The following is a 15,759-nucleotide window of genomic DNA, read 5'->3' as shown; positions in this document are numbered from 1 at the left end:
CAAGGTCCCTAATGATGCCAGGATATTCACTCTGACATTTAAAAGTGTCCCTCATCATATCTGAAGAACACCATGATGCAACTTTCTAATGTATTCTACTGTGCAGTCAAGAAATCATGCCATCTGTCTAGAAGGGAAAAAACAATAATCAATAAATTAATCTAAATCATTATGGAAAACAGGGACACTTGTCATAACGGCTGAAGATTAACTTCCACAATGGTGAATAAGCCACCAGTTACAAAAAATCAGTGTTCTACACATAAAAGCAAGATGAACTATAAATACACTTCACCCAGTTAACTTTTCAGATGTATCGATACAACTGTATTAAAAGCAGTAACATAAATCAAGCAACTAATAATGATGTGTACATCAGATGCACAACTTTGGTAATTCTTTCTAAACTGAGTTTTCCCTCATAAGATACAGTGCCAATACCATATTATTCTTTGCTGATGTCTTACATTCATTGACTCTTTGAAAATACTAATGAAAAGATATTTTAGTTGAAAAAGTAGTATTCAAATCATGCAAGATCCTTCAGTAGTAATGGAAAGAAACCTTGCTTCACGAATCTTGGCTTTGCAGGTCCTTTTAGGAACAGATCAGTCCAATATCCTTCATTTGTAAGACTGATGAAATTAATTCTACCTTTCTCTAAACCATACAATTTCTTAAAACTTGAAGCAAAAAGATTTCACTATCAACTTTTTCCCTAACAAGCTGCCATAACCTCATTGTTAACATGGTTATAGACAGTTTGAAGGAACCAAGCAACGTCAAGGTCTATTCTGCAAAGCACGCAGAGAAACACATTCAAATACAGCACAGGAGCTCTTCAGTGGTAGGACTTGCTGGATCAAGCAGCTGGGGGGGGGGGGGGGGAGGCCGTGGGGGCAAGGGATTTAACACCTAAAAAAAATAATGAAGTGTATGTATTTTAATTTTCAGATCAAAGACAAAAAGCAATGACATAAAAAAACTTAAATAGGCTAAAGGGAAAATTCGTTAATCATTTGAGGAGACTTATGTTCTTAGGCTGTCACTGAAGGATACTTAACGGAAATAAACATGTGCCAGCCAATACACTACTGCACTCCAGAAAAAATATGCTCTTGTTGATAGCAGCATAGAACATGGTGTTTTAAAGGTGAACCCAGTGTTCATGCAACAAGTATACTCATTTTCAAGAAGTTATACAATCTACTTTAATTTTGTCTGGCCCAGTTCAGGGAGGGCACATTTTTTTCTCCTGAAAAAGCTGGTGAACTTCTCTGTGCCTACAAAGTAGAAACAGAATCTAACCAAATACTGCTACAAGCAGAAATTAAGGCAACTGATCTAATACCTTTTGGAAAAATTGTTTTCCCTGTCTGACAAACAGCTGAGCCTGTCCAAAAAATATTCTCTCTGGGTTTCAAAACTTTCCTTGGTTAGCGATGCACTGAGCCCTTCTAGAATAGCAACTTCCCATTTGATTTTGCAGTTACCCCAACAGCTTTATTCCTACCTCAGAAGGAGAAAGGAACCTTTCCCACTATTTCCAAAATAACCACGTTAAGGTCTCACACCACGCTCCCTCTTCTGGCTCACCTGAAGCCTTGCACATAGCCCCCAAACCTGGAAATACTTGCTAATTACCAGTTGTGCTATGCCCACCATTGCATAAAGGCTGCATCACAAGCAAGGGTCTAAGAACACTCCAACAGAACAGACGAAGGGGAAGTATTTTGCAACGTCATTCTGGTTCAGAAAAGCAGGCATCCAGCTCTAGAACTTGGATGTACAACCCGTTACCCTGAGTAAACTGCTAATTATTTCACTTTCTCCTTCAGCAAAGTGAGGCTATTACAAGTCATCTATTTCAACGTTTCTTTTAAAAATTAACAGTTAAGAGATATTTTTTTCTCTTCAAATGTGTTTTTTTTAAGGATAAAAAAGTATTTTTTTGTAAATGTGGTTTTTTGCCTTAAGGGCCAAATAAGATTCCACTTTTCTTTCTTTAAAATCTTATAATTAGCAGGTAGCAAACTTTAGCAAGACAGAGTATTCCTGTGCTAATGTCTAAGAATTTGGCAATTCACACCATGATATTTGCAAAGCACCTATGCTTGTAAGTAATTGCAATTACAATTGTAATCGGGATGTAAAAAATGCAGTCCCTTTTTATAAAAGCAAGAAATACATATTCCAGCATCCTCATTAGAAAGGTAAATTCCAATATCTTTGTATGGTTCTAAAGAGGACTGAGCCAGGACACAAAGAAAGTTCCTTGGTGGCAATGTAAAGGCTCCACCTCTTTCCTGAGAAGTTATACAGAAATTTTCAAGGTCACATCAAATTTGAAAGGGATGCACTGTTTGCTCTTTAATATTCTGCTTTTTAAAAAAGTACCAGACAAAAAAAAAAAAAAAACCAAACACACACACACACACACAACTCTGAAAGCCTTAGTGAAATACTACACTGGGGCTTTAAAATTTCATTGAAATATAATTTGTGGGCACCTCATCTATTTTGGAAGCATATGACTGCTTGTTACCATAAAAAAAGGGTAAGTAAACCCAACATTTTGGCCCAGGGAATGGAAAGCAGAGGACAACAGGATTCTAAGCAATTTTCTTAAGTATTAGACAGACTATGACATTGTGAGAAAAGTCCACTGCCTTTAACAATACTGGAATTTTGTTGTTAGGTAACCCCTGCTTAGTCCCTGACAAATAAAAACATGTGACACGTGAAAGTATTTTAATTTAGTGGTTCGGTCTACAGATTAGCTGTAAACACTCAGGTTCTTATAGAACACACATCCATTCTGCTTTCACATAATCCTGCTGGGGCTTTTGAGGAATCAGTGCTCAAACCCTGACTAGTGATGCAGGAAAGGTTGGCAGGTTAAATCCTGGAGGAGAACGCTGCTAATATATGCAAGAATATAACTTAGAGAAAAACTGTGCAAGTGAACCTTTCTGCACACACATTAATAGCTGTTCAGTTTACATGTAATTGTGTTTCATGAAGTGTCACCAAATGGGAAAGAGTAAGACCACAAGTAAAAAGGTACACACTTCTTTCAACAGCAAAGGGAAGAAGCAACCAGCACACTCATTCATGAGTCTGGAAAAATAAACCGGCAGTTTTCAGGACTGATCCTGCTTAATACATAATCAGTGATTTGGCCTGACACACTAATACTGTTATAAACCTTTAGTTTTAGAAGAAAACTTTTGTTAAATGAGGAGAAAAAAAATCCTTGAAGGAATGTGTTTACTAATTGACCTGCTTATAATAATTACACTACAATAAAAGCATGAATTAACAAGAAGAAGAAACCTTATGCAACTTCTCATCGCAGCAAGTACAGGTACAACAGCCGATACAAGATGTTCCTGTCTAGGTTTACTCAACAAGACCTGTCACAGGCAACTGCGTGAAATCTAAAAATGGAAAATCCCCATTAAATATGTCAATTATAAAACACTCCCTCCGTTCTTTCACTTGCCTTTTAAAATAAATAAAACCTGTTGGTCATCTAATACTGCACTGTGTCACCTCACAGAGTCTAGGCCCACTACATCTAAGTTAAAATAAAGCCAACTGTAACACACAACAAAGTTCAAGTTATGGCTCATACTTACATCCAGTATAACCAACGTAGCTGGAAAGCATTAGTCAAATTCAGCAGCTCATGCTACTTGCCTTCCTGACATTCCTGGACTCCCCAGTGCCTTCCAGTTCTACCATTTGGGGTGAAAAACACGTACCTATCTTCATGTATCTAGCTATGCAGAAAATACATTTCTGCAGAGTACGAAATATTCCTGGACACTTTACTAAAAGACTACATGAGACAGTAACAGTTACATTTATTGACCTTGCTCTATGATACATCAAGGTTTTATTTAATGCTCCTTGCAGAAAAAAAGTCATACTTAAAAAAACGCACTAACAATTCACATTTAAAAAACGCAGCAAATGTAACCGTTTGTACCTATTAGCTGTCTGAGAGGTTATTATTTAAACAGCTATGCAGTTCTCATGCTGATAATCTTTTCCAGAGAAGTTTCAGTGCATGGACTATTTGCTGCTTGAGGTAAGTACCCAGGGTGCTCACTGCCCCATTACTTACTTTCACAATTTCACACATACTAATTTAATAAAAATCAAACTAAGACCCAGAGATTCCAACATACCCTTGCAAAAACCCACACATTTCTGTCAACAACTTCCAGCTGCAGGAACACACACTGGACTTAGCAGCAAACCCTGCAAAAAGAAACTGATTTGTTGACATTCACAGAAAGGATAAAAAGGTTATTTACAGGGTTAGCCTTTCTCAGACAAAGTAACTTGGTATCTTTGTGTATTGCCTAGTATCTTCATTATAAAAACCAACAATCCAAGTACTCAAGACAATATAATAAAGACCATAACACAGAATTTTAACTAGATCAGAAATTAGCCTCTACTAGTTTACACCAGGACTTAAAAAGCAACATTAACAGCCCTTGGAAGCAGGTTTCTTACTACATCTGGAATTTGCTGTCAAAGCTGCCAGTAAAAACATTTATTTGCTAGCACTCAGCAAGTGAGCTCTTCTTTCACAAAAAAAAAAAAATCTCAAAAAACCCGAATTACTATTATTCATTTATAAATACTCATGTACTCATCTATATAAAAAATAGAAAAAGAAAACCAAATGTACACAGAAGCAATAGCCTAGGCTTCACAAGGAAACTCCCCCAACTATGAGGTGAGGTAAAGGTAGAGCCTGAGGTAATGAACGGTGCTGATGAAAGAATCCTAAACATATACCCATCTAAGCAGAAGATCCGTTTTGCAATACGGATTTAAGAGACAGCTGTATTTGAAAACAGATGTTCCTCACAGCTACAGCACAAGTGTTTTCACACATTTGAACCAGAGAGGACAGAAATCCCAACCAGCCCTAGAGAACAGTGGAAACTGATGTCTCGGGTCCCTAGAGGAGTGCTCAGCACATTTTCCCAAATGTGAAGCAACAGCTAAGCAGGCACAAGGACCCACTTCAGCTGCCCCCACAGCTCACCGCAGCACGCCTCCCCTCCCCACCACCTTCCCCAGTGCTGCTCGCCAGGGCCCAGCTCCCCTCCAGCCCATCCTGGTGGTCCTGTCTCTCCAAGGCCCAGGAGTTTCCACACAAGTGCAAACACCATCCTTGTCCCCTGGATGATTATCTTCCAGGCTCCCTACCCCTTCATGCCACCCTTTGCCAGGCTGCTGCCTGGGTCTCAGCATCACTTCTGGAGCAAGGGAGCCCTTCCCCACACCTCTCCAACATCCACAACACACTCCACGAAGCAGTCCTGCTCCAAAATGGACTGCCTCTGCTGAGTCAAGCTGGGAACAGATCCGCAGCTCTGCCCAAAAGGACATCTGCCTGCAACAGGGAGGGGAAAAAAAGAAATAACATTTGGTGCACGAATGCTGTGGTTTACCACCACCCATTGGAAACAAACCTAGCAGCCCAACCGTCCTCAGCAGCTCCACCTGACCACGCAGGGCTTGTTATAGTTTATTAAACAGCCTTTGCTAAAGAAAGATCTAGAAGAACAGGACTGCATAGCTGTAACAGCCTGACCTATACTCCACCGGAGGCCTTCACTAAACATTTTCAAGCAGGCAGACCACAATGAAATTAATTCCCACATCCTCTCCAGTCCTTGATTCCTCACTCCAAGGGCTGAACACGAGATAACCGGTCTCTCCCTGGACTCCCCCCTCCTCGCTGCTACCCATGTTGCAAACTGCTGCTCGCTTCCACAGAACAGGGCATAGTGGGAGGCTTTTCTCTCAAAAGGACACAGATTTTCAGGACGTGGGGAGAATAACTACCTAGGCAAGCACACCTAGGGTAATTCCGAGCTACCTTGTTCATACTGCCCTGCAGCCCCCAGCTGTGACCCAGCTCTCCAACAACCCTGGGTGAACTCTCGGGCTCCTCCAACACCCCCAGCCGCTCTGCAGCGGTGGGGGGGGCTGCCAGGGCCACCGCCGCACTCCCGCTCCCACCGCTCACCCCCCCACAAGGCTCCCACGTAATGAAACCCACAACTGAACTCCAGCCCTGATGGCACCTCGGGAGCTTCTGTGCACAAGTGTTTCCAAAAAGTGCACAAGGGCACACACAGACCGTCAGGAAAGACTGATCACGACCTGGAGCGCCCCGGTTCCGCAGATCAGCATCCCAGAGGCTGCTGGGGCAGGCAAGGCTGCTCATGAAGTCCCCAGCCGAAGGGTATGGTTTTGGTTTGGCTCAAGCAGATTTAACGCTGGGCTGCTAATAAAAACAGACTGTTCATCTCCAAAATGTAATCCAGCTCTTTCCCTCCATTGTACCAACACACAAGTGCCTGTGTGGCTAGAAAGGAATCAGATTAGCTTGCTGATCCAGTTTAAACCCTCTCCTTCTCGGGGCAGAAGGGTGGATTTTCATTTGTATCAACTTTGGAACTTACTTGAGCCTAGGGTGAGTCACTGCAGGCAGCTAAATCAACAGAAAATTAGCACTACAAAAGAAGTTATTCTTCCGCCATCTCAAACTGGGTAACCATGAATAGACAGACGTTAATGCCAGCCCGAAGGGGGAACACACAGCTGGAGGAGGAGAGGGAAGGCGCCTGGCAGTCATGCTCCAAGTCAAACCTCCACTCACTGCAGGAGAAGGAAGACCAGCACAGACCCACAGGCAAAACGCTTTGTGACTTGGTCCTCACTGGTACTGTGAGATCAGAGAAGAGCTGTGGTCTGGAGGATTAACCTTCTGCTCTCACTACTAATGATCTCATTACGTACTTTTTTTGGAGCTCACCCTTGGTGGTTTCAAGTGCTACAGCCTGAATACCTTTAAACTTTGGGTGTGGGCTATTAAGAATTCCTATAAATACAAAGGGGTTTAATTTATGTCCTTCACATCTCAATGCTATGTTTATAAAATGATACCCCTATTTCCTTCGAAGGGAGCCATAAAGCGTGTTATTAGGACAAAAACATTATTATGTACTTGTCAGACATCAACATACTCTAAGGGTAGGAATTACGTGAACCAAAGAAGTCATTTACCCTAAAGAGAAACTTTCTACTATATTAATAAAACTATTTCTCTTGGTTTAGTTATCTAGAAAGGTTTGCAAAACATTATTATTTTCTTTTCCTCTTAGTAGGCCCATTTACACCAAGAGGCAAGGAATCACACCTCGTGGTGACAGACAACGGGGAGACAAAGATGGTAGCACAGAAATAAATTAGACAGAAGCAGCTGACACTTCCTGAGGGCAAAGACTGCACCTCCTCTTAAATGGATCCTTGGTATATCCAGTTATTGATAAAAAGGTAATGGTAAGTGGGTATTCAAAACATCCATTTGCCATCAACCTCTTCTAGGTACCTCCATGCCCCACTTGTATGAAATATCACTGCACCTTGCAGGAGAGTGAGAGGCTCCCACCTGTAAATGTATCCTCTGCTTTCAACAAAAGGACAGTAATATGCATGAGGACCTGAAAGCTAAAGTGACAATCGCAAAGCAGCCAGCCAGCTTTATTTTCCTAAAAACTATGGGACTTCCAATACACAGTCTGAATGCAAGGGCTACAAACTGAAGTTTAAACCTCTGTTACAGGTAAAGGGAAGTAAAACTAAATCAAAACGGATTCAGCACTAATTCAGGAGCGACATTTAACAGGCACTCCTTAAAGCTACTGTTACCTACAACACAAATACCCTTCCAAGACAACAAAATCAGCTGAAAATGCGAACCCCATTGCAACTCTGCATCTTAGGAATTTTCCTATTAAAAACATTCTAAAATTTATTTTCCTTAAGTTTAAAAATTAACTTATACAAGACAGATTAAATATTTAATGAATTAATACATCTTCCATTAATAAGAGTAATAATTACTGTCAGCAAACTCAAAAGCACTTCCCAAGAAGTTAACATCACTGTTACTACTAATACGGACAAGAACATGGCGTGATAAAAACATTTATTCAAAGTCACTCAACAAAGTACCAGCTATGCCAGGAACATAATCCAGTGCTCCTACATCTTTTGTCTCCTTTTCCTCCCACTACACAATACTGCTTCATGGCAAACAAGTGCCTTTCTCGTTTCAGGCACTTTGATTTATCAGATACTGCCAATACACTGCTTCTATTCCTTCTCATAAGCACTTATTAGAGCATTTAAGAGATTTATTTAATGCCAAACTAAACTAAATGTTTTCACAATTGTGTCAATGGATAAAGTACCTTACTACTGGAGAAGACCTCTGAGTAACTTTGGTATCTGCAAATTAACTGTCAGAGACAAAAACACCAGTTTCCCAAGTATACCGCTAGATTTTTAAACCACAGATACAAAATAAACCAATACTGCTCCACACACAGTATGAAAAATGACTGCATAAAAATAAACTAGAGGTTCCATCATTACCCTCAGCCTTTGGCTACTGGAAAAATGGAGTAACAGCGCAGTTACTGCTGTCAGTTTATCACTCTCCAAACTCCTATCATTTTCCAATTGTTCAAGACAATCCTCCCAAGTACCTCCACTGGGAGGCAGACTCTGCTTTCCACTTGAATGCAAGGAAGGACCATGGCTTGATATGACATTTTCTACCACAAAACACAGCCTCAAATCAGTTTTGTAAATTCTGGGAAATCTGAAATGCTAAGGAGTGAACAGGTCTGGCTTGTTTGTTTCTTCGAAATCAAAACAGTAGTAGACATTCTGCTGCCATATACTGTCTGGTTGTGTGCTGTATTCTAGTTACGCATTCGGCACATCAGAACAAAAAACTTATGTAACAACAGCAGAAATTTTTTAGCAGTAAAGGTGCTTCTGGGTTTTTTTCTCTAGCAGAGGCTATACATGCATACAAATTCACATTTACTTTTAGATTAATTAAGAGTTCATGTAGCGTGACAGTAAAAATTTATTACCCATTATCCTATATTCATTTTTTTAAATTACCAGGGGGCCAGCTCCAAAATCTGGTAAGCCCATGTATTTATATTGTCTTCACCTTCTTTCTGCAACATTTCTTCTTTACTTGATGTGCTTTTGTTAGGGACAACTTTAAGCTGGAACCTCTTTAAAGAGCAAGTGGCAAACGAATACACTCAAGCAACAACACAAATCTGAGAAAACAAAAATTATGATACAGGCTTCAAAAGAAAAAGTAAAGTATTTATTCCAAGTTTTTAGAGAAGTTCCTCACAAGAAAAACATCAGCCAGACGAGCAACACTCTCCAGGGGAATTTTACAATACATTTCAAAATAATAAAGACATCCACAGCTTGATGAAAGCTATCAAACTGATAGAGCGGGATATATCACCAATTAATCTGTCAACAGCTCTTTCAATACACTTTCTGTCAATACACTTTCTATTTTGAAGGATAAATACATTTTCAGGTTCTAATTGCTTGGGGTTTGGTGTGTTTGGGTTTGTTAGTTTTTTAAACACCACCGTGTCCAATCATCTACCAGGATTTACTAAAAAAAAAAGTTTGATGAACAAGCTCCCAGGGTAGCATCTGCTTTTCTCTACCACCACCACCACAAACCCCCTGCAACTTTCCACTGGGGTGACCGCATCTCCAGAACAGGAGCAAACCCTCTCCCTCCAGCCAGCCGCAGAAGTTACAATTCCCTCAGAGGGGACCACTGCCTTCTCAGGGAAAGATTAACACTCCCAAGCTCACATGCGTGCTTCACACTGTGCTTTGTTAACATTCACTTTCAATATAATGAGGAGATCCCCCCTGCAAGCCACACAGCAGAGAAGCAACATGAACACGATTTGTAGAAGTCCCAGACCCAGGAAGCATTGCCTCAAGCCAACCCTTGCACAAGACTCAATGGGTTTTTCATACCTCATGAAGTGAACCTCTCCGCAAGGACTAAGCGAGACATACCGAAAGCAGTACTTCACCCCAGCAACTATATATATATGCAGAAGATAACTTGTGGCGCTTTTCCTGAGCACAAACAGAAAAGGAGAAATGAAATTCACTCAAAGTTCTGTGAATATGCAATTTTTAAGTCCACTTTTAGTAATCCTACCTCTACCAAAAGTTATAAATCTCTTGTCAAAAGCATTGTCTTTGTTTCTTACAGTGCCTACATTAGTATCTGTGAAATCCCACTTCCTAAACACACAGGTCTAGATGATTATTCTAGACTCCTAAAGCTGTATAACATAAATACTCTAAGATTATTTATATTTGAACATACATCCCAACTATACTGCAATGCACAGAAATTGCCTTTCCTAGTATTTTTCAGAATCTAATGTCAAAAAATTACTTGGCTTACTTAACTCTAGATTTCAGAAAGGCTCAAACTAAACCAAACCAATTTATAAGACACTAGGAATGCTGCACACATAAGTCAATCAGTAGAAACAGGACTTAAGCAAATGTCTCCTATGGATACAAGCATGACACCATAAATGCCAAGTTCCCAAAAGGAACGTCACCTGGAAGCTACTTAGGAACGTCTCCACTTTTGTCACAGATACACAGTCCTGTTCTCTGCAGCATCAAAGCTGGCCAAAAACAGTTCCTGAATTAGGCGCTTTATGAGGTCCAAGGAAGGCTACCACAGAAGCAGGTTTCAGCTGTTGCTGCTTCCACCTCGTTCCCCCATGTATTTATGGGCAGATAGCACTCTTTCTTTGCGCTCAAAAAATGACGGGTGACCCATGAGGAATCACTCAAAAGCTTAAGTTACAGAAAGACTAGCAAGCAGGCTGTTTTACTGCAAACCACTTTATAAAGGTTTTTATTTCTCTTGGCTGCTCTGAAATTCTAGGGACAGCGGGGAATACAATATTACCCCAAAAAAAAGAAACAGCAAAGGAAAAAAATGTATTTCAAATGCAGTGTTTTCCTAAAGATTTGCTTTATGTAGGTTTTACATCTCCACTGCTTGGGGAAATGGCTCCCTTGTTCAAAATCCAGCACCGGAATTTATTTAAGCGTGGCACAAGGATGCCTACCCTGCTCGTTTGAGTTATCAACCTGTTTTCTAACCTTAGTTAGAAGAGTATCAGGACAACCTCTCTCCTCCATCACACTAGAATGAGTAATGTTTTTTTCTCTTTTTATTATTCTCTCTTTTTTGTAAGCAAAGCAAGACAGGATCAGTTATGAACATGCCCAACAATTGCATAACATGAAACAAACACAAAACAAGGACTCATTAAGTTAGAGGCCATTTCATTCTATGTGAAGAAGCGTTAAAGGAGCGTGGTCCTCAGATCCAAGTCCTTATGTGTCACCCTTAAAACCAAAACTTACAAATGCAGGTGTTGAAAACCAGAGGACAACATCCAGTGCCCACAGATATGGACTGGAGGGGATGAAGGTGAAGAGGTAACTAAGTCCTCACAGGAGATAATTCAAGTCAATAGTTCAGAATCAGTATACAAGTATTACAGATAGATGGGATTTTTGGCAGAAGGGAATCCTGTATTTCTATTCAGGGAAAACAAACACAACCTTACACTCCGATTATGTAAATTTGACCAAATTATTGAAGCACCTGGCTGGGTAGAGCCTTCAATGCTAGGTTTTTATAATAAGAACATTTCTTAAAAAGAAAGGTACCATAGTACCAACAGCATTTCCAGGAATTTTGTGAATATTCTCCAGCAAAATTATTTTGCATGCATTATACAGATGGTCAGATTAGATTAATACAAACTGACAAGCTGGAAGTTCAAAATAAACTATTAAATATTTCTAGAAGAATATAAACAAAATATTTCATGTTTCACAAGCCACTAACATTTCAAAACCCGAAGAATCACATCTTGCATTTAAAAAAAAATCCCCAAAAGAATCACGAAAGATTAAGTTAGTAACATAATTAAAATACATACAATTTCAACCACTGTACTCAGACTATCGTTATCTTAGATGTACAGAGTATAGAAGAAAAGTCAGGCTAGCAGATCTCTGTTCTTTCACTCCCTGGACCTGACCAGAACTGCATAAATGAATGTGTAACACAGGATGTTGACAGAGCATTGTATCTTTTTTTTTTTTAATAAAACTTATTTTATTGGTAAATGATTTTTTTAAAACAAAATTTGTCACAAGTTTCTTTATGAATGTCTACTTTAGTTAGCATGCCTGATCAAAAACCCTCACACCACCTACCAGCACCCACTAACAGCCTTGGCTTTGTGGCTAGGACAGCCACACACGACACAGCCCTGCCATGCTTGACTAGGAAGTAGATTTGTACCTTGTTCTTGAAAGTACTGGATGTTATCAGGTTAGGCTATTTGTGCAGGTTGTAAGAGAACTAGATAAAAATCTCCATAAGCATCTCCTCCCCGGCCCCCACAATGCGGGGGGAAAAAAGAAATAAAATGTACACAGTTATCAGCACTGCAGAACTGTAAAATATTTTCTAGACAACTCAAAGCTGTTCATTAGGAAAAATCATTTTCTATTCACAGCTTCCCTGAAACAATACAGTACAGCAGTACTCCATCAGATCAACCTAACTGCAGCTATAAATGACTGACAAGCCCCGGTGACAGAACTTTCCAAGTTGTTTGTGACCTCATTGCTGCGGAACATACTGAACACACATTCTGTCACATAGTCAGGGCCTGCCTGAACATTACTGGGACCAGTCTCCCTCCTATACCTGGCACCTTACCTCTCTACTCTTCAACACTCACCAAACATATAAAATCTGCAGACACATCGCTCCACACAACCACTTAAATCCTCCTGCAAAGCCATCAACTCCTGCTCTTCCTGTTCCCTTCTGCCTTTCTCCATACCCACATACTTAAAACACAAACTAGACAGACACCCTCTTTACTAAACACAAATTACATACACATCTAACTTTTAAAAACTAACCACCGATGCTCCTCCTTCCACATTTTTCATAGGTTTTCACAGAATGATCCAATAAACTTTGATTTTGGTAATAGTTTGGTGGAACAACCACTGATCATGCTCCACTGTTTCACAGACCACATCAGATACTGTCTTAAAACTTTGGTTGGTAGAAATCATACTGTACGTCGCAGCTTATGTCACCACGCACACTGATGTATAACACTGCACTAATTGCTCTGAAGTCTTCTGGTCAAGAAGCAAAGAACCCAGACCCATGCAAAACCATCCTGCAGATGGTCAAGGTTTCTCACATGTAGTCAATCTAAACAAAATGAGGCACACTCCGTACGCTGTCCTGGCCAGCAGTAAGGGAAAGGCAGAAAAGTCTTTCCTACAAAGACGCAGAAAACCTGATTTTATGGTTTTCAGTTCACAGCACCCTTACGAGTTTATCACAGGACTGCTCTACACAGACAGTAACGTCACACAGCAAATAGATGGGGAACTGGATCTGGCAGAGCAGTACTACTTCTATTCTGGTGCTTAATCTTCACCAAGTCACTTCTAACGTTCATTATATATTTCCCCCTTCCAGGTCTCATACTGGTTTCCCCTTGTAGATACAAGCACTCAGGATAAGGATGATACCCACAGCACTAGGCTTCCAATTGTAAGTGAAATTGGAAAAGGCTTGCAGCTTGTTATTGCTGTTTTCCACTATCAACAGTGAAAAACTGCAAGTCGGTAATTTGCAATAATCCTATCTTCCCTGCTTTTCAGGAAACTTAGAAAACTAAGAAGCCAGCTTGTCCCACTTCAGATGCTGTAACTAACTCACACACCTCCGTAATTAACAAGACTCACAAATGCCAAGGGAAAAGACTTCCCAACACACGTGTTGACAAATCGCTGCCACCTCCTCTTCCTCCTCCCGGATTACAGACACCAAGCCAGCCCCATGACTTCCCACAAGCTGCAGGCTCACTCGAGTAATTCCCTCCTAAGGGAATACCAGTAAAGACTGCTGCAAGTTTTGAAACGGGCTGATGATAGAACCATTTTGAGTTTTGAACAGCTTTTCTCTAACTGATTTGGAAGGTAAAACATACTAAGGTTTGAGCTTCCTTCAGAGAGATGTACATTTCCCCCCCCCTATAGTCCTGGATTTAGTAACAGCCATTCAAGAGGTACAATTATGATATATATGGCATTGTCCAGATGATTTCCTTCAACATCCTCAAAACCGTTAGATCCCAAACTGTATCTCAGAACACCGAAACCTCCGAAAGCCCTTCAGGCCTTACTACATGGCAAACCCTGATACAGATCAGGATCTCAGGATGAAGAGCAGTTCTTCCAACTCTTAACTGCACAATTAAACAAGTGAAGTCCCACCACTTGAGAGCTGCTTAAGACTGGCTTGAGTGCCTGCTATAATCCTCCAAGTATATTGAGTAAACCTGCCCTGCCAGACCACATGCAGTCCTAAATAAGCTGGCTCACCAACTTCCACTGCAACTGCTCTGTGGGCAGAAACTAAACAGAGCCATAGGATAATTTGGGACCTCAGAGGGCCTCTGGGTCAACCTCCAGCTCGAAGCAGGGGCACCCATGGGATCATACCTGCTTTCTCAGGGCTTTATCCAGTCGGATTTTGAAAATCACATGGGAAGGAGACTGCAAAACCTCTCTGGGTAGGAAGTCCCACTGCCTGTCTGACCTCATGGTGAGAAATACCTTATAGACACAGACCCCTTCAACTTCAGTTCACACCTGCTGACTCTTGTCCTCCCACCATTGTCAAGAACCTGGCTTCACTCTCTTGAAAGCCTCCCCATCGGTGCTGGAAGGGCCCCCCAAGCCGCCTCCTCTCCAGGCTCAACAACAGGCACAGTTCCCCTGCTCACCTCACATGGCAAAAGCTCACACCTCTACACCATCTTGGTAGCTCTCCACTGAGCTCAGCATAGTTTATCAACATCTCTTGTCCGGGGGGGGGGGGGGGGGCAGGCAGCACAGCTGGATGCTGTATTCTGGATATGGTCTAACTAACAAGCACTGAGTGGAAGAAGATAATCGCTTCCCTTGACCTACTGCCTGTGCTCCTGTAACCGAGGGCACACGGCTGCCCCGCACTCAGCTTGCTGCCCACCATGGCCCCCAGGGCCTTCCGCACACGGCTGCCCCCCGCCTGGCCAGTCCCAGGCCCTGCTGCTGCCAGGGAACAGGGCCAGGCAGCCCCCACCCCTAAATAGCTGTTTAAAGGGTAAATTTGCTTAGTAATCAGCAGCAGATGAAATGGATAGAAATTGAAGCCAAGTCGTCTTAGTGTTAATACACCTTACTTAGTAGCACTAAATCGCATCTTAGGGCCATATTCAGATGGCCTAAATTCCACATAAATCCTTCTGTCTCCTATTTCTTATTAGCTGGCTTTCAGGCAGTACCCATTCAGCATCTTACATAAATTATCCAAATTGCTCTCCAAAACCAACTAGATTTCTCCATTGGCTGAGAAAAGGGGCTTGAGTGGAATTCAGGCCACCTGGATTTGGTCTTTAAGGTCTGGTAACACCGCAGCGGACTGCATTATTCCTTCAGTTTTGTCACCGTGGCAGTAACCAGCAGCTTCTTTGTCAGAACAGGTTTTAGTTTAGTTACTCTTTCATTGGAAGATGTATTTTCAAAGAAAATGTAGATTTCTAAACAATTCAGGATTCAGTTCTTACCACTACCTTCTGGAAATTTACTCCCTAGCTGGATCTCTTTGAACAAGAACGCTTTATCCGTTGCGCGCTCACATTTTGTCCTGAGCTCTGTGTTATGCTTTGTTCCAGATGT

At 41.2% G+C, this 15,759-nt stretch overlaps 1 protein-coding gene across 4 annotated transcripts in view; it reads right to left on the bottom strand.

Moving 5' to 3' along the window:
* The window catches only part of ACSL3 (acyl-CoA synthetase long chain family member 3), a 53,740-nt gene that overhangs the window by 34,908 nt on the left and 3,073 nt on the right, over window positions 1-15,759 (bottom strand). Inside the window, exon 1 of one of the 4 annotated variants that reach the window (XM_027808817.2) lies at window positions 9,925-10,029. The exons of the other annotated variants lie outside the window; for them this stretch is intronic. The gene's annotated coding sequence lies outside the window, so the exon portion shown is untranslated. Of the gene's footprint in view, window positions 1-9,924; window positions 10,030-15,759 lie in introns of those variants that run through there. 4 annotated transcript variants of the gene reach the window in all.

Source organism: Falco cherrug, chromosome 11 (assembly GCF_023634085.1).
Source record: "Falco cherrug isolate bFalChe1 chromosome 11, bFalChe1.pri, whole genome shotgun sequence".
In the NCBI taxonomy this organism is placed as follows: domain Eukaryota; kingdom Metazoa; phylum Chordata; class Aves; order Falconiformes; family Falconidae; genus Falco; species Falco cherrug.
This window is presented reverse-complemented; position numbering and strand designations above follow the sequence as displayed.